The following is a 20,818-nucleotide window of genomic DNA, read 5'->3' as shown; positions in this document are numbered from 1 at the left end:
ACTGAACTTGAAAAATTGGCGGTGAATTCAACATAGGAATTGCCATTATAACTTTCGACAGTTAACATAAAAAAAACACCACTAATTGCTAATGTTTGCCCCAGCAGATGAAAATTTACTGAGTTTTAAACGTATAGTATATGGCCCTTTATTTAGCTTGTTTTTGACCAAATAAACCTCCCACTAAAACATTATTTTTGTTGCATTCTATTCTATCAACAATTTATCTTTGAAGCAAACCAAAGTAATTGAATTGCGAATCACTAACTCATTAAATTCCTTACTATACCTGAAAACCATGAAACTGACTGATAACTTGCTTTTATTTCATCGTTTCCATGAGTATCATCCTTTTGATAAAATTACCAGGACATTGATTTATTCACCCTAAGACCAGGGCATCCCCATTCCTAATATATTTTTTTAAATAAGCCAATATTCAATGTTCTTCATTATAAAACTGACGCACATCGTATACTATACAAAACCATTAAGATAAATGATACTAAGCACATTACAACTCGCCTTATCAAAATGCCAATGCAAAGTATCAATGTAAAACAACACAACAAACAGGGTTTATCATTATAGAATGAGTAACGAATAAATTTTCTATATCTAGTAATTACCTGTAAACACTGTGAGTATACAAAAAAAATATAAAATCCAATGGGGGAAGGTTGGTTAGGCACACTGACGAATGCCAAAAGGTAAGTAACCTCGAACTCACAATGCCACAGTATAATGTATTGGTTGAAAACACAAACCGAGTATACCTCTACGTTAAAACTCGCTTCCTAGGACGAAACCCGACGGCGACTGAACGAGAATTCAGACTTTGCCTTGATAAAACTGGTTAAGATTACACGAGGTATTAGGAACGGACAATAGTGGCTAGATTTACATCCGTCACTTTAGTTCGAACGACATACCTCAACAGAAAAAGGGGTATTACCGAAAAGTCTCTAATACTAAGCGATAAGTCAAAAGCTCTCTTGCTCTTGATCGCCACTATTCGTTCCGTTTCCAGCCGATGCCCATTCTGGAAATTATGGTACAAATTGATTCGTATTGCTCCATACACACAGCATCTATCTGCAAATCCATCACCAAAATCGGCGTTATTTTATTGCACTCTTCATTTCTGGGAGCGGCCAAAAGTTGCGTGGCGCCAGGTCTGGGGAATACGGTGGATGGTCCTACTTTGCGATTTGTTTCTCAGCCAAAAAGGAACCAATTTTTCAGCCTAAGGTCGGGGCCCTTTTTATGACCAACATTGCGTAATTTGGTCAGGGCGTCCAAGTACAAATATTGATTTACTGTTTGCCCTCGTTTAATAAACTCAAAGTAAGCAATGCCTTTGTAATCGTGACGGTCGAGCTTTTCCTTCGTTTTTGGCGAACTTTTTGTTTTCCATTGCATGCTCTCTGGTGTGTTGTTTCTGGGTCGTACTGAAAGTACCAAGTTTAATCTCTAGTAATTACTGTGTCAAAAACACCTAAAGGTGAAGAGAGATAAGGTGAAATGTCAAGCCGCAGTTGCTTTTGCTCCTCAATCAAAGTTCTCGAAACCGTCTTCGCAGACACTTTGTGCATTTCTAAATCTCTGGTCAAAAACCGTTTTACTGTCTAAATTTAACTCTTCTGCAATAACCCGTGCACTCAGCTTTCTATCAAATCTCACTAGTCTGTCACTCACTAGCGTAGTCACTAGTTGCCGTACGTTTTCCACATTTTCACACGTTCGATAAGTTTTCGATCGCCCAGACCTTCCATCATCTTTCACGCTTCCCCGTCTTTCTTGGAATCCTTTATGCCATTCAAACACTGCAGACTTCTTGACAGCAGCCTCGTTATACGTAACTCTTAGCATTTCTAAAGCTTCACTTGCACTTTGGCCTGATTCAACACAGAATTTGACATTAACTCACTGTTCGAACACTTTTGCATCCGACAGAAAAAAAACGGTCTTATGCAACTGATGCGGTAATTTGACAACTTAATTATTTTTTCATTAGTCAGAGCAATTGCAGAGACGTATAAAGTCACGACAAGTGCGATAGTTTGACGTAAATTACTCTATGTAGCAGACGGTAGAGCTTTTCCGGGAATTTTATTGTCAGACCTCGTATAAGTATAATCAAAACAAAACCGTCTAGTGTACACAGCTCATAAAATTTCATTCCATACTTTGCCGTTTTATTCGGAATATATTGTTAGAATGACAATCTACCGCTTCAAAGAGGAGGGCTTCATCAAGGGATAGGTTTTGTGGTGAAGCGTATATCTCTTTTATGTTGAGAAGTAAATGTTGCAGAATATGATCAATTTTGTGTAACCTGCTAATTTTCTCGTCCACAGGACCGTAGAAACCCATTACAGTTACTTTCATATGAAATGCACCACCAAGGAGTAATTGCTAAGTCTGGTAATTTTCATAAAACAATGCTTTATAATGGAGAATCAAACGACAAGTTTAACAAAAATAAAGTTGTTAACCGTAGATAACTGAACTTAATCCTCAGTTACATTATAACTACACATTCGTCAAGCGAACTACGCATTGAAAAACGTTATTATCAACATAATTGTTAAATAAGAATAAAAATTTGTTACATTGCACAATATTATGGGCAAGTAGGACCCAAATAAGAAGAGAATATTTAGGAAATTCAATCACACAGTTGCTACATACATACGTGTGGAAAATAACAGCGGCGTGCAGGTACTTTTTAATAAAAATCTTTTATTTTTAAACAAACTTCAATAATTTATTACTTTTTCTAAGAAACATAAAACTTCACTAATTACGAAATGAAAAGCAAAACAACTTATGCAAAAAACCTTTTTTCAATGAAAAAAAGAAAGTTTACATTCTTCTGTTAGAAATAAATATCCCAAAAAAATTTCAGTCTTTTTTAAAAGTTGGAGAAAATAACAAGAAAAGTATTAAAATATAAATAGAAAGAACTTATTTAAGCAAACTAATATTAATAATTTGTATTGCACCCTCTTAAGGCAACAACGGCTTAATATCTCTGCGGCATTGAGTCGACTAAGCATCGACACCTCTCATCTGGAACTGCCTTCCAAGTATCCTGGGCAATTTTCCACATATGTATATAGCTTCAGTTATAGTTGGTTTTATAGCAGAAACTCCTTCTTTAACATCTGTCTACAAACGCTCAATATGGTTGAGGCCCGTAGATTGAATAGGCAACTCCAAAACCTCAATTCTATTGTCAGCAATCCATGTCCTTACCGTGCTGGTGTGTTTAAAATCACTGCCATGTATAGAGATTCATCTGATGGCATAAGGAGACATTACATTTTCCAGGATATCAACATAGGCAATTTGGTCCATAACCCCCTCACTGCGACCTATGAGACCTACACTATAGTACAAGAAACAATACCACACCATTATGAAGGATGCACTACGTTTCATAGTTTTCAAGGTATATTTTAAGTTTTATTCAGATTGCGACGGTCTTCTACCATATCGTCTTTGTCCAGAAGAACTAAAAAGAGCAATTTCTGATTCGTTTGACCAAAAAACATTCCTCCATCTAGACGGAGGTCAAGGGGCATATTCTCTTCTAAATGTTAAGCGGTTGGAGATCTGTTTGTCAGTTAGTTTAAGAACTTTCTTTGGGTTTCTCTCATGTAAATTTGCTTCGCCAATTGCTTCCGTACTGTGGAAGTTCTCACGTTAACTGCAATTTGTGTTTTTATTTGTTTAGGTGTTAAGGAAGGAAAAACTTTTGCCACTTTTTGAATTAGTCTATCATCTATTGACGTGGGCGTTCTTTTTCCACCACTCGTATCCAGTTTTTCTACAAATTTTGCAGCATTGCTGTTCCATTTGGCAGAACATTTTAATACATTTTGAATAAATGTATAACTTTTCCTTTCATTTCCATGTGCTAAAATCCTGTTTCGCATATCTGTTGTGCAATGAGCTTTTCCACCCATAGTATTTTGGCTGAAACTCATCAATGTACAGTTCAACTTTACTATTTAAGTGGTATTTACCACTGCGTTTGAATAACGACAGGTGACATTTTGAGCAAATGCTTACGTTAAATATCAATTATTTTACATATATGTAATTCTATCTATATTACAACTAGTCTATTTATATCTGCTCTTATGATCAGTTACTTGTTTTTTTTTGCCTTTCTAATCGAATTTGATTTTTTCTTGGAAATTTTTCTTATCTACCTTCAATAAAATTTTACATGTCTGCAGGCGTAAATATGTGTAGATTCCATAAAACAAATCAGAAGCAGAGGGTAGCATTTGAAAAATCAACGTTGGACTTCTTTGGATTATCATGAGGCAAGAAAAAAGTTCAAGTTATTTCAAAACGTGACAACAAATTAGCCTTAAAACTTTGATTTGAAACATTTTTTAATAAAAATATTATTTAAAAAGTTATTGCCATTTTTATACATATATATATATATATATATATATACGACGGACCCTGCATAGAGTAAATCACCTAGCTAGGAGCATATAGCAAAATCAGTGAGCTTTGAGCACGCCAGCTCTAACTAATAAAATGACTATCTAACACCAAAATAATAATAATTTAATATTTCGTTTCAACTTTTATTGTCACTTTCAGATAGGGTTTAATTTAAAATCTCTCCTGTTCCAAGTTCTGAGCTTGACTTCCGCTATTATACAACAGGGTTGAAGTCTCTTGCAGCGTTTACCCCTCACAAGCAGGAAAGAAAGGTCCCAAAGTCCTGGAATTCGGAATTTCAGATGCCAATCGTGTGAAGGTCCATTGTATTCTAAGGATTTTTTCAGAGGAAAAATTTCAATAAGCAATATTACGGGTATCGGAAGGGCTTGTGACCAAAAGCTGCAGATTAGGATGAGTACTTTTCTCCAGAATATTTCAACACTTTTATACAGATGTACATGGTATTCTTGAAATTACTGTATGTACCACACTTGACCGGGAATAAAGCGTTTTAGACAAACTTGCCTATATCCAACGTTGCTTCGTTTGGTCGTTACTGGGCGCTAAAGTTCTCAAATTAATAGTTTTTTTTTAAATAATTACTAAACGCTTTTATCGTATTTCACTAATTGTAGAACTAACACTTACTACATAAACTGGCGTGTTTTGAGGTAAGCGATTTTTTAAAAATGTGCCAACATATTAAAAATGGCTCATGGTTCGTACGTGAAAGTTTATATTTTTGTTAATGACTGTACGAACGGCTTTAATTTTTTTTGTCTTCCACTAGCTAACTTCATTTCCCCTGAAGTAATGCCTTTAGGCGGTTCCGGGGGGGAAACAACGGTGAAGAGAGGTGGGTTTTTAGTGGGTAGGCACCTCCCTTCAGGGGGTGAATCCCACATAATCCGGTCGCCAGTCCATAAGACCGGGTACCTTTGGAAGGTTTTCCACCTCTGTAAAAAAAAAAAAAAAAAGCTAACTTCATTTTGAAACTTGTTTGTGTCTTGTGAAATTTTCACCAGTTTCTCTACAAAAAAATTAATTACGATACCTTCCATAAAAGTATCTTAGCACTAATGAAGTTCCTAATTTTTAAAATATTTAAGAAAAACGAAAATCCCTCCTAAAGTATTCGGAATTTTTCCGCTCTTGAAGCGGATTAAGGGGCATTAAATTGCGCAATTTTGCTTTAATTTAACTGACATTTTTTATTATTGCCAAAACGTCCATGCTCCGGTTCCAAAAACAGGCATTATGTATGTATATGTATATACAGGGTGAGTCGGGAGGATCGTGCCCAACTTCAGGAGCGTGTTGTACTTGAAAAATAAATGTAAAAACACCCAAATTATGTTATCCGATTTTCGTTTGTTTACAAGTTTTCACCAAGGTTTCGCCAAGGTTCACTTCAGTTGATACTAAGAACGTACATGCATGTGTTTCTTTTAATTTTCTGGCCAAAACTATTATAAATGAACACAGTAAAGGGAAATTATGTATTATTCCTAACTTCAGGGTATCTCATTTCCTAAAATAATGATTCATGACATAAATTTACATGAATGAATGTTTTCAAGAATGGGAAATGTTGCTTTTTAGTTAAGAATAATGGTGTTTCAGATCTTCTGACAGAAGTGAATTGAAATAAATGGAAATACATCAAAAATTTACGAACTTATGTCCGCCAAGTTATAGTTTTCGAGACATAAAGAAAATACAGGGTTAAAAAAAATCGGGAAAGTAAAAAGTTCTACGAAGCCGCTTCTACTATTTATGTAAAATTCTATGGGCTGTACAAAAAGCGTCTTGTTTGAGGTAAGAATTTTAATTTTAGTTTTACCACTGACACGCCAGCAATATCAATTTAGAAATTTTGAAACGAAAATGTTGTACGCTACCACTACTTATTAAAATAAATATTATACCAGCAGTCTCTGCTGAATTTCAAAAACACACTCTCCTGATGCTTCCTAGGGACTACAGGATGAGAGGAAAGAGACTTCAATTAAACAATTAAAAAACAATCCAAATTACTTTAATACATGACAATTCAATTGCCGTTGACCCAGAATCTCGGACAACACAATTTACAGGCCAGCGGCTGCATTCTTGAATCTAGGAAATAAAACGTTCCCTCGGAATGATACAAAATGACGTATGTGTGTTTGTTGACAATTTAAGTTGCATGACTGACTTAATAGATCGTTCTGACGTGATTATTAGAAGAGAATGCACCCATCAGCTACGAGAATCAGACATCCACGGATCCGAGCATTGTAATGGAATATACCAACATCAGAAGTTATCAAATATTCTTTATTTTGAAAATTACAGGTTTGCGTATATTAGTTTAGATTACGAATAAGTCCCCGATACTCATATATTGCTTACTTAGTAGAATGCTTTTTGAGAGCTACATCTGAGATATTGTAAACTTTCTATTGCAATTTCAACTAGCAACTTTTATTTTCTGTAACTTGGAATTTTACAAACTCAGAAACTTTTTTTTGGAACCTTTACAGCCCGTGTGTTCGAAAGTATTTGGGAATTTGAAACGGCCAAATTATGAAAATGTGTTTAATCAAAACATCAAAAATCGATTTTTTTTTGAGAGAGATTTTTGTTATTCAATCACGGATTAAAAACTGAATTTTGCAATAAGTCAAAAAAAAAAAAAAAAATCAGAGTTAGTTATCGCATTCACAAAATATTGAGTTTTGCAAGAAACTTACAAACGAGTCAGTTAAATAAAGACGAAAATGGACTTGCCGCGATCTTAGAACAGTGCGATTGTAGGTGGAAATTTTGAAGTGCTTAGGTAACTATGGATAAAAAACGTGTAGAGATGGCAAAATATATAAACATTCATGAAACAGTGGAATTCTTACGGGAAATTATCGGGGACTTAAAAACTTTTAAATGTACAAAAGTAACGCTAACAGCTAGGCTTTATGATAGATCGGAATTATAGAAAAGCATTATCAAAACACTTCGGAAGGAATTTTTAAACAATGAAGAAGTTAAAAATATTACCAAAGTTGTCCTTAACTGATTTGCAAAATATGCGAAAAGTGTCCGATATTTATAGGTCGAAATCGGGCAGAGGTGCGAAAACCGAAAAATCGGAAACGAGCGTAAAGCTAGAAATAAGTTTTGAAGAATTTGTAGAATGAAATTGAACCCATCTCCACCCATTTTTAACATATCTTAAACCTGTGTAGCTCTAAACACAAAAAAAATGTTCCAAATTTCCAGCTAGACATTTACATTCCCCATTCAAATGTCTACATCCAAGCCAAAGGAAAAATAGATTTATAACTGTCTCATTCACTGTTCTAAGACACATTTTACGTCTAAACCTTGTGTCAATTTAATTTATTTGAATACAGGAATCGGCGCCTGTTTTAATTTCCAGTACTCTCCGAAAATATTAGAAGACAACAGGAAGCTTTATTTTTAGTTCCTACATGAGCCCAAAAGTGAGGCTGAAGTTCCTCAGAAACCACAAGACTTGTAGTAAATAAAGTTGTATAAAATATAGATCACGAGGGCAAGGTTAAGTCCTCATGCAAACAAAGTAGTGAATATTCATCCCACACACAGGGCATTATTATTCATGGAACATTTTCGAAGCCCACTTAATGTGTTCTTTTCAAGTTTATTGAATGAAGAAGTGTGCGCAAACGGTGGTAGGGTTCATACAGAAAATTAGCCACTGCGATCATTTCGCACCTAAATGGAAAATAGCGATTTTATCGTCGTGTTATAATGTATTTCCCAAATCGTTAATCGCTCCGCCTCAAATGAGTATTACGTTTCGATCTCTCCTTTATCCTGATGGTATTAACTTCGCAATTCTATTTGAATATGGATGTCTCACACAATCTATACATTCCCTTTCTCCGCAATTCCTCGCTTATTTCGTATCGTTTATGACCTTCCCATGAAACAAAATCTGCCCATTTTCCTCCGGCATCGAGGAAATAAAACCATTCTTCTGTATTATTTCTGACTTTTATGTAAATATCGGAGATGGGCCTCTTTTGTCTCGCAGACGACATAAAATCCACTGATGAAGAAGAACGTAATTCTTTCAACTCACGACGATCAAAAGATTGCGCAACACGCCCAATTAAGGCCAATGAAATCATGCATTTAACGAGGGAATTAGTGATTTAAGATGTGATAACTCAGGCTGAATAGTAGGTAAACGAAATACTCGTTTTCTGTATATGGAATCAAAAGTAAAACGCCCCAAGGTCGCATGATTTTTTTTTGCTTGTTCTAGCCTTATAATTATTATCTAATCAGCACTGACCTTTCGCTATAAACATACAAAATTTTAATGATTTAAGCACCTCTTTAACACGCTATAGGCTTTTACTTATATTTAATATTGAAACTGTAAATTTCAAACTTTTTCAGGTTCCAACATAATTTGTATATGAGACGCGGATATCGCGAAGTTCTAACCAACAACTTAAGTGACTCGCTGTTATGGTTTCATTTTCAGGACATCAGGTATGTTATGTGCTATGTACCTGTAGCTGCGCCAAGAACAATAAGGAATGCGAAATACTATAAGCAATAAGCATAAAGTTCAAGCCTGTTGTATATAGCCGGCGTTTGCCGAGCTACCTGACTACGTTTACATCCGGAGCTGCAGAATAAACATGTCGCTGCAGGAGCAGAGTCGGAATTCTCTGCGAATGAGAGAAAAAAAAAGAAAGTTCGCAGAAAAACTTGAATGATTTCAAAGATATCCGTTAGTACCGAGAAAAGAATTTGATTCAGTTTGATGCTGGACGAATATTCGATCTGGTCCAAGGTACTTGTCTATGACTTCGATGAGTGAGCAAATCTTACGAGAATCAAAATTCTGAAATTTTAGAGACGAATAAATCTGAAAAATTCGCTGCAAACATAGTTTCATCTGAAAAATCGTTTCCATTGAAAAATAATGCACTTTCGATTCGTGCGCGATTGATTTTCCTTAGCGTTGCCTCATTTCACTTGCATGCTTTATTGATCGAAATGAGTTTAATTTGGCAGCCCTTTTCGAGTCTAATACTTCGAGAAAAATCCCATTTTATTTCTACCGGTTTTGAGTTTTCTTAAAACGACTTCGTTTAATAGAAAATTTTCCAATTTTTAAAATGAAAATCTCTCTTTCTAAGCATTTTTTGAGGGTGTGTTTTGGAAAAAGCTCATGTCCCGTCTCTACAGAATTTCGATTTCTGTTGGGTTTCCGACGCACGTAATCCATTTAATACATTTTTCTCGGAAGTCATTCCTTGCCGAAAATCGTTAACTTCCTATAAGGAATCTATTGCTGTCAAATTAACTCAATTTCTAACAGCAACGTTATTCGTATATGGCAGACTGAAATCGGCTAAAGTTTATGTTGAGCACAGCTTAAGACTTATTTGTATAATCGCGCCTTTGATTTTCAAAAATTTTCGAAAAACTTTATATGTATGTATATCGTGTATTTCTCTGAACATCTCGGTCAAATTTCCAGAGAAAAACAAGTTAGTTTTCACCCGACTGACATCTTCCTCCTAATTTTCTAGAAAACTTCATTTCTCAATATAAGGGATGGTGAAAAACTTATTTGCTGTTTTCCTTGTTTTTTTTTTAAGCTCACGTTTCAATTAAATACGTTCTAAATGTATTATGTCTTATAATCTTTTAACGAATCTGCGATTGAAGCTCACTCGAGGAGATGAATGTCTACTTTTAAGAAAATAACACTGATTTATCCTATATTTTCTGTGACTCAGTAGACTCAGTTTGACAGCGCAAAAATACCAACTACGCATGACTTGTTAACTTTACCCGATGGCAAAAGATTACTTTCCGTACAATCCAAAAGTACATACAGTGAAAGGTGCAAATAACGACGCCGGCTATAAAGACAAACCGTATATAGCGACGGAAATCGGCACATTTGGTTGAATTTGCATTTACCCCATTGGAAAAAAGCCGCTTTTAACGTTTACAAAAAAAGACATTTTTAGTTGTTTACAAGCGGAGTACAGCGACGATACTAAATATACTCGAAGTATAATAACTATTGTATAAAGCCGACATTGTCGAGAGTCTTTGAGAAGCCGTTCAAAGAGTGGCCGACATCTTCAAAAAGCAGTGCCTTTAGCGGTTTTAGAGACAAATCCTAGAAAATTGCAAAAAATGACCAAAATGACGAGATTCTTAGCGCAGATGAAACAGGTTCTTTTCTGCAAAATGGGTTTGAACAAAACACTGATATTTAAAGGAGAGGTGTGTACAGGTGGAAAATGTCCAAAGAAAGGATTATTCTTTTGTTCCTCCCAATATGACAAGATCAAAAAACCCTTAGTGGTTAAAGAATATTAAGTCGGTACCAGTGTCCTACATATCTACTGAAAACCTGAATGACATGAGACGTATTCATAAAAATATTACAAAGCTGGGACGTTGCAATAAATTTTAAAAAAATATTCGTGGTAGTGTCCAGTGCACATAAAAATGTCAAATTTGGAGAATATTTACGTTCAATATCTTCCACCAAATACCACATCATTTCTGCAGCCGGTTAAGCAAGGTATCATGAAACCAACAAAAGTTTATTTTGAAAATCTCCAGCTAATGAACATTATTGGAAACGAACAGCACAATAAGGAGTGTGCTATCAATCTTTTGGATGTAATATCAATAATTTCTAAATCATGGAACATCCAAAAGCATCACCCCGAACAACCACGAATTGTTTTAGACCTGCAGGTTTGCAACTAGCTCCAGTAACTGTCAACTTTGAAGACGATTCTTTTTTAGCTGAGGCAGCAGGAAGGATGAATAATAATTTTTTATAAAGAAAATGATATGTCTCTAGCTATGATGGAAGAAAACCTTATATTGTCACATAAGTTATGGACCGATTTTGCAAATTTTGACCTTCGCTGGGAAACAAACAATGCTTTATCTAAAGAGCAAATTGCAAACGAAATGCTCACCATTCAAGAAATCCAAGATGAAAGTGATGAAGACTCTTAGGGTGTTGAACCCAGTGCCACTATTATTTGTTAAAGCCGTACAATCTATAAAAACCCTGAACAGCTTTGAGCTGTACAGTTGTTCCGACGACAAAAGGCTTTTGAACGAAATTAATCCCGTAGAGGAAAAAAATGTAATTGATTTATTTTAAATTACGCTGTGAAAAGCAAACAAAAATTGCAGAATATTTTACTAAATAATGTTTTTACTCTACGTATGTATATACAAATAAGTTGGAAATGATATTAAATTATATACGTTTCATAATTTGTTAGTTTAAAATTTTTTAAATGATTTTTTTTTGTTTTTTTCATGTTTCTTTAATTATAAAAAAGTCTTGATGCAACGAAGACCGGAAATAACGACCCTTTTTACTCGGTCCCCTCGCCGTCGTTATATTCGACTTTTACTGTACTTAGTAGTTTTTTTTTTAATTATCTTCTTAAAGACGTGCATTTTTAGCATTAAAAAAGTTTTAGGCCAGTCTTCGTTCGCTCTTTTAAGAGACTTTACAAGAAACAAATTCTCATTCAAACTTACTTGATGAGGGAGTTCGATGGAATTCAAATCGACATCAATAACAAGCGTACGTACACCTGAAAATAAAACGTTTAGTACTGATGTCGAAAGTCAAACGAAAATAAGCAATCGTTGGTGCAACACATCGGCCACAAACCTATACTGACACCGACAAACAATTTCTAGACGAACTATACATACGTTTTCTCACAAAACGAAAACTCCACCGATTAAAAGCAAGCAAGCCAAGAGCTTAAATTAAGTTTAACTTTCTATTATATTACGATTATATTCAGTAGACAGAGCTTATTAGCCAACAACTAGATAGAGAATTTCTTGACCTCTTCTAAAGCAAACAGTTCCCGGCTATTTCGGTTAAAACGAAGTTTAGACCAACGGGATCTCAGAAAAATTTCCTCTACTGAGAGTCGCTTTAGTGTGGTGACTATGCTCTGCATTAGAAATAAATATGTTAAGTAATGACGACTTCTCGGGGTAGAAAAAGCACAAAACAAAGCACATTTTTCCGCCATTCAACTAGAATTTTGGGGCACAAAGCTTAATTACCTGTAGGGCACATGTTTGGATACCAGGATAGAATGTCAATATGGGCTAATTTTGAGCCAGGAGGCAGTTTGGCTTGACTCCGGCTGGGTAAACACTAAAGAATAAAAGGCAACCTGCTGGCATAGATACAGATAATGCAACGCATATTTAATTTTACCCGAGATATTTTCGGTGCCAGATACTTTCCTGGAAGGATTTACGTCCCTGATATGAATCTAAGTCAGCACAATAAATTATCTTGTCCAAGCGTTATCTATTAGAACAGAAAAATGGAAATTTGTACGAACAAGAAACTTTCTCATTGCGCATTAAAAAACATGGCATTTGATGCTGGAGTAATGGCTCTTAACGACTAATTAATTAATATCCGACCTCTTCAGACTCTTCATACGAGAGAATAATGGTGTCGAGTCGTCTCATCCCGAGGATTCCTAAACAAAGACGTCATCCTTAATCGAATATCTTTAACTTCTACTATTTCTTAAGATAAATTATGACAGAGCTCGCTTGTTTGATACTTTCAAGCAAGTGCTATTGTTCATACAAGGTAAATATGCTCTAGAAGAGGTCGAAGACGGTGATTAATGGACGGTCCATTAACAGGTGAAAAACGCTTATTGTTCGCCTTTTGCTATAGAATTTACACTTGGTTTGGAGGAAAATGTTGCGTTTCTTTTTTATTGATAGCAAAAACTGGGTTGATTGAAATCGGGTACTAATAAACAGTGGTCTGAAATTGCGCCAAATAGGAAATGAGGCCCCCAGAGAGAAAACTATAAAAATATTGACGCTAAAAATAATTCTAATAGCCTCGATGTATCTAGTATTTATTAATATCAGGCATTAACGGTTTGAGAGAGATTGGTGATTAAACGTTGCAAAGCAAATTACCATTGCCGCTAGAAAATAGAAGAAAATGCGCAAAGAAACTGAGATCATTTGGTGACAAGTGAAATCTGATGAAACCCAAGAGTAACACGTCAAGGGGCACCATTCCGAGACCATGGAGTAACCACTAACATGTACTGCGGTGTTACGGTTCATTACAATACCGACGAAAATATTTTGTTACTCTTCAATTTTTATGGTTGAAGCTTGTTGTTTTCTTAATGGCAGTATGTATTCTAAATCTGAATTGCGGAATTTAAATTGATTAACGAGCGGCCCCTATTGAATTAGAAATAGAGTGATAATTTGCTAACAGGCGTTGGGAGTGACATGTAAACATATGAATATCAAATACAATTGAATACACGACACTGTATAATTTATGTCCACCACTGAACCTTATAAATGCACATAATGGTACGATTTAACTTGGCTTACCAATAACATTATACCGTGCGTTTACTTAAGTTGGAATCCAATGGGAAACCTTTTTGTTGTTCGTTTTACGGAAAAAATGTATTGTTCATAAAAAGTTATGCACGTTCTTAAACTTAAAATGGAAAAATCAGACATCCAACTTTCGGAGTCGTATAACAGCTTTCTTAAAAATATAAATTCTGTTCAAGAAAATCCCGTTATTGTTAGTTTCAATGATGAACATTTATCTCTTTTTTATTGAAAACATGATAACTTTTCGTTTCTTAATATGTTTTCATAATAATGACGCAAGTTAAATACGTAATTAATGCGTAACAATGAATTATTTTGCTAATAAAAAAGGATAAAATTAACAACATATGTCACGACTCACCATTATTTACTTTAGTTTGAAGTAATTCTTCTGCCATTCCAGTGCCTCTCTTTCAAAATACTTAACAAGAATGTCCGTAAATTTAGGCCCCACAAGACGGTGGCGCATGCCACAGTAAGTTAGCTGTTAGAGAATACCTTGAAAATAGTTTCAAAGGAAAAGTACCTCATAGACATTCAAATATTTTTTGGCTTGCCAGATCTCCCGATTTAACCCCTATGGATTAACTTTTTATGAGGATTCTTAAAAGACAAATGTGCCAGCGCAGGTCGTATCAAGATATTAACTGTTTGGGGAGAATAATTTCGGAAGGATGTCAGGAAATTATTCCAAATCCGATAATGAATGTATTAAGAAAATTTGGTAGGAGAAGGATTAAATGTTTTGAAAGAAAGGGTGGTGACGCCGAGGCAATGGTGGAATGACTTAAGACTAAAGTAAATAATCCTACATAGTTACGTACACTATTAACTCTTTGTCTTTTCCCATTAGCAAAACAAAAATTGATATGCATTAATTACCCACTTTAAATAGCGCCCTGATTATGAAAATATAATAAGAGACGAGTTATCGTGCTTTCAATAATCAAGAGATAACTTTGCATTATTGAAATTAACAATAATAAAGTTTTCTAGAGCAAAATTCATATTTTTAAGAAAGTTGCTATACGACTGTAAAAATTGAACGTCTAATTATTTCATTTTAAGTTGAAAATCGTGCAAATTTTTTTATGAAAAATAACGCCTTTTCGTAAAATTAAGAATAAAAAAGTTTCCTATATCATCGCAAATTACGTAGACACGCTGTATAAATTTAATTATAATAGTTAATGAAAAGAGAAATAAAGATTAATTTTTTTAATTATTTTTCATTTTTTATGAGCGACCTCCATTTAGTTTATGCTCCTTTGGAACTAATATTTTTTACCTTTTTACCTTTTCTGATGGTCGTTCGACTCGTTTGTATAGATATGAATTTGGAGGTAACAAAACTCCCGTACAGCTCACCGATTTTACCCACCTCAGTCTCGTTTGATAGAAAATTGCATGTGCTCGAAAATTTACGGAAAATAATGTACGAAAGTCACGGTTGTACATTGCCTCTATGAGCAACCAAAAATTGATAATATGGTCGTTTCGATTTATTTCATTCATAATTATTGTCAAATTTGTGTGCAAATTTTAGAAAATAATTAAAAGTGCTTCAACAATAAAATGTGTCAAAATTCACTGGCAAGTGTTTTTTCTAAGCTCAGTATCCTCCTTAAGTAAACGAGTCGGCTTAACTCTTAAGTGTGGCCGAAATTGACATTTTTGCATGTAGAAATGTCAAAATAAAGCACGTTTTTCCATGCGTTATTTTGCTGTTCCAGTCGCTCAATCTGTACCGGTAGTTATTTCACCTAACGCCGTTTCTTATTAAGACCTCGATCTAATCGCACTCACTCCTTCCGGCCCTCTTCATGATATTGAGAACACTTACTCACCCCCGCATGATCTGTACTTTCTTACTCACCCCTGCATGATCTGTGCCTCCTTACGACCAGTACAAAGTGTTAAAGTATGTGTTCGGGAGTAAAATTTTTAAATTTATATTGCACTTACTGAGAATTTTTTTAGGATCTTTGTATTCACGGTGAAATATTACGTGTACGTGTTGCCTGTTCTAGGAAAATGGGTACTTTTCCGTTAACCCTGAAGGATGTTCGTGTGGTATCTATCGATCACGAAACTGTGGCCAAAAATGAAATATTATTTTAAAGTAACTTATGTATATTACTGCTAACACAGTGTTTGAGAATAGAAATTTTATTGAACTATGGAAGATCGAGTGAATTTGGAAATTTGTTTGAATTTTCCCACGCGTTACGTACAAATGTGTTTCTCAAACCTTCAAATTTTCCATATCAAACAACATCACTCAATCTTCCGGCATTGCAGCACGAAGCAAATATTTCAAACCCACCGGATCCAACCCGGAGAATAACAGACCTGCAGCAATCTCACTAAGAAATTTATTGACCATTGCCACCTCCTCGGTCAAAATTACGACCAGTGTGCACCTGAATTCCAGTTATGTCAACCGGTTTCCGTGTCGAGCAAACAGATTAAAACCCCTATAAAAAAAGTTGGGACTTTCATGCGAAATCCCGTCACGTAAGAGACCTCCGGGAATGGGGCAACAAACTCATTATTTAAATTAGATTTGCTGAGTTTAATGTCGACGAAGAAGAGTACACGAACGAATAACGAGATAGGTGAAGTTTTGATGAGGATCTGATAAGAACTGGAGGTGAAGGTTTAATCCATCAGGGATGGGGGAAGGTTGCTTTGGAGATAACTGCGACAAAAGGAAATTGTCGATGAGCCGATTTTGTATGAGTTTCAATATCAGCCTACTAGAGCAGTATCATGAGGGCGGATCAATATCAGTCGCCTAATTTTTCTAGTCCCGGACGATCTGATCTTCCTCGTTGATTAAATATGCATATTCCTTCACTTTCCTTTAACGTCGTACTGATTTTTTACGACGCTTTTTAAGTTAATTGAAAACGACGATCAAACGTCTGAAATACAGCATACCCTAACCTGACTCAGGGCTGAATTAATAGAGAAAGAAGTCCTGGTATAAATCAAAACACTCCTTTAACTCACGCATAACTTTTGGAATTTATTGCCGGTATCGAACAATTCGCGTGCGTTTGCGACCTATTACATTAGTTAGGTTTTGAAAGAAAAGGAAAATAACATCCCTATTTATGGGAGACTTATGTGATCGAATCGTCGATATCGAAAATAAAGATTGTTTTTTAATATTAATTAAACAAATGTAACGATTCAGTCGATTAAGTTATTTTCCCTCGACAGAAATCTGCGACGAAGCAGAGGCATCAAGTGAATTCAGAAGAGCGCATTGATGGCTTAATCTGAAAAATCATATTTTTATTTCGGACCAACTTGACCCCCTTGCCGAAATTGTAAAACTCATCCCTGGGAGTTGTGCAGGGGGGCCTTAACGTTGAAAATTTTCACTCTTTCGGCGATTTTTAGGTTGTCAGCGGAAAATGTTTCTGCGCTTTATTCTGCTTGTCATGTTAAGGCACTTTTATTTGCCCTCCACATAATTAAATGGATCTCGGTAAATTTCGAATTTTCGTTTTCATTCCGTCTATTATCTATTTATTCCCCTTTTACGCAATTCGAAAGGTGTTAGACGTGCAAAAGAAATTTCCAAAAGTCGACAGGAAGTGCCTACTTTTGTCACATTTCTTTTTTTCATTTCATGTTTAGCTCTTTAATGCAATTTAATTTGGGCGTGCTCGGTCGATTTCATTCTTTCTTATTCACTTCATGATTTTTTAATTTGGTCTTCAAGGCATAGTTTTCTTTTTTCGCTTAAATTCGTCCTTGCTTTACTGGCTGTTGCCTCGGCATCCGCAGACAGCAGTAAATTTGGGCCAAGTTCTAATAAATTCGAACTCACGAATCGATAGTTATGTTGTGTATCGTTTCGGTGGCTTAAGACTTACGATTCAATAAAGATTTTACGAATGTTTCGGACCAGTCTCCGGAAGAAATTCATTAAGAACACTGGAACAAGATTTTCTTAAAAATTCTTTTAAATTTTAAATTCTGATGACGTTCAATCGTGAAACGGTGCACAAGTAAATTTAGACAAAAAAATTTAATCGGAAATTTGGTTAAAATCGCCTCAAATTTTGACGAGTTAAACCCACGAACCGACGAATTTTTCTTTTTTTTTGTCTATTTTAAAGAAAATAGCGTTGGTTCCCTTTGACTCTGGTCCGATCGATGACGCCCTCAGTTAAGTCGTCTGATTCTTTGTTATCGTGCCGTTTATTTTCTAATATTCCAGTCTCTCTTCAAAACAAAGCAAACACAGCGAAATGCGAAATCTGTTACTTCTTAACTTGACCTTATTTTTGAGTTGCACATGACACACGTACCAGTAAACTTGGGAAATCCGTGATTGTCTAAAGAGGATTGGCTGGGCAAATAGTCAACATCCATCTCAGATTGACAAAACGAAAGATGTACATCCATAACTTGTCTGGTCCTACTTTGTTAAGTTTATTCCAAAAACAGAGCTGGAAGAGATTATTACTTCTTATCTTCAGGAGTCACGTACTGTAGATTGCAGTACGTGGAGAAATGCTAAAGTAAAAACGTTCGTATTTTATTTTGTCCCTCCGTCACGAAGATATGAAATATATGGAAGTTAGATTGAAAAAGTTGCTTGGTAAAGACTTTCTACACCAACAATCTCAAATATTACGGGCCAACTTCTGCATTACCCTCAATGGATGCGATAAGGGAATGCACGAATGAAATTTTTTTTATAAGGTATCTTACGCAAGACCAAACAACAACATTGTTGCATCAAGGCCAATAGCAATCTTGATGATGTTTACAAGATGATGGAACGATGGAATCCACCCGTGGGCGCGAGAATACCCGTTCCCCTCCATTAATTAAGACGTCAATGGAAAATGCAAATTTATGCAACTGTAGCAAATTGTAAATGGAAATGTTTTATGAAGGAGTTAATGGTAGTCGTCAGTTGAATAAGGAAGGTTCATTGTTGGTAGTGTACAAAGAAAACATAAGGTCGATAACCCGACTTTCTTTCCATAAGTAAAAAGAAGCAATCAGTCAAAGCTATCTGAAATCGTTGCCGCGAAGTCAATTCCTCCAAGTGAATAAAGTACAAAACCTGACGTCGGAATAAGATCTATTTCACAAGTTTATTCGCCAAATTGAAAAGTAAATTTGCTCCGACCTTTTTATTTCCGTTTCCAGTCCTTATTTGAACGAATTGCTGTTTTAGCTAAGCTTAAGAACACACCGATCGCTTTTAAATTTGAAATTAGACGCCCCCGTTAAGAAAAGGGTTAAAAACCAATAAAAAGAAAATTTTAAAGGCTTAGACGAGACGCATAATTTCCATTAAGGGGCTTAGACGAACTTATGCAATAGTACGTATGGAAAAATTTAATTTAATTAAACGAAGATTCAGTGGGATCAGTGTGGGAATTTTAAAGGCCGTGCCGTGCTTATTGGGAGAACCAAGACGTGTTTGAAGTGAAAAACGAGTCGCAGACCATGATTCTCTTGCTTTTCTTGCGGGACGCGACATGGTTTAAATTAATAGAAGAAATCTATAAATGCAAGGGAGAGAGCTGAAGGGATTACAGACGATGAAGGAGAGACTACTTTTACAAAAACTCGTATAACGATGGCTCAAAAGTCCGTTTTGAACCACTCAATAAGAATGACATTGCTGTCAAAACAACTTCGTTGGTGGAACCAGGCGGCAGCACTGTGCTCGTAGATGGTTCAAGTCTCCTAGTTGCGGTTCAGCTAAATCGATTTTTGAACCATGACCTGGTGAACCTGACGCACGTGTTAAAATAAGATTTCTCCTGACACCTGCAGCTCCTTTATCACGTTTAATGTTGTTCCTTACTTATTTCATAACACCCAGTGAGGACAAGGTCGAAGCTTGTGATTTCACTTTGTCTCACGTCTCCCCCCTTCGCAAGGTAGCAAACAGCTCTTCAGCGGGCGATAATGTCATGTTTTTTATTTGCCTTCGTTGCTATTATTTACAGAAGTTACCCGAATTATTGTACACCTTCTGGCCATCACGAAAATAACAATTTCACCCAAAAATATTCCCATCCACGTTCGAATCACTGCGTATCATGAAAATTGTCAAAACCATACTTAATTGCCACTGGGAGGAGTGCATGTACCCGCACTTTACATTGTCGTAGTTATATAATAATATTCATGTACAAAGTGGACAAATTTCAGTCATTATATAGGAAATCGCATTAACTGCAGGAAAGGGATAGAAAAAAGGAACGCAGCATTTTCGATGTTTTTGTTTTTTGGAAACAACTCTGGTGAAGGCATTAAGCATTTTTGATGAACTCTCGTTATTTATTTACTAGGACAATTACACAAACATAATTGCAACATTATTAGAATACACTTTTGAGTAGATAACGATGATGTTGAGGAAATTTATACTGTTCGATCCATTTTTCTCTGCGTTTTATAATTACCGAGATTTCCCTCGTAAACATCGATATTTGCCCACTGTGCACATGATGTCCCAAATTCAACTTTCCTCACGGGGACCTCGAATACCGTGGAAGGTACAGCGTCGGTTAAACGAAGGCAAGTTTGTGTCTTTCTGAAAATATTACCGCTCTCCTATTAGTGCCCGGATCTAAATACGAAACTAATGAAATTTCCTACATATGGAACTTGATTACGAATATTAATTAATGGTCCACCCTAGATAAACAAAATTAAAATTTAATACTAAAATCCGCATTTATTGGCTGTAAATATGGGTACAAAATCATGTACGCTTACTGTAAACAAACCAACAAAAGTAGAAAGGATTTCCAATTTAATTTAACTCAGTTTCTGTTGTATTACATACACAGAATTTAGTTAAACATATCAACTTATGAAAAAGTTATTT

General features: G+C 35.5%; 1 protein-coding gene across 4 annotated transcripts in view; it reads right to left on the bottom strand.

Annotated features, from left to right (window-relative positions):
* The window catches only part of HnRNP-K (Heterogeneous nuclear ribonucleoprotein K), a 105,371-nt gene that overhangs the window by 45,991 nt on the left and 38,562 nt on the right, over nt 1-20,818 (bottom strand). The window contains exon 1 of one of the 4 annotated variants that reach the window (XM_066283128.1): nt 630-830. The exons of 2 other annotated variants lie outside the window; for them this stretch is intronic. The gene's annotated coding sequence lies outside the window, so the exon portion shown is untranslated. Of the gene's footprint in view, nt 1-629; nt 831-20,818 lie in introns of those variants that run through there. One more of the 4 variants, XM_066283130.1, reaches the window with a different exon arrangement.

This window comes from Euwallacea fornicatus, chromosome 6 (assembly GCF_040115645.1).
Source record: "Euwallacea fornicatus isolate EFF26 chromosome 6, ASM4011564v1, whole genome shotgun sequence".
NCBI classification, from domain to species: Eukaryota; Metazoa; Arthropoda; class Insecta; order Coleoptera; family Curculionidae; genus Euwallacea; species Euwallacea fornicatus.
Note: the sequence above shows the minus strand (reverse complement) of the source record. Positions and strands in the feature narration are given on the sequence as shown.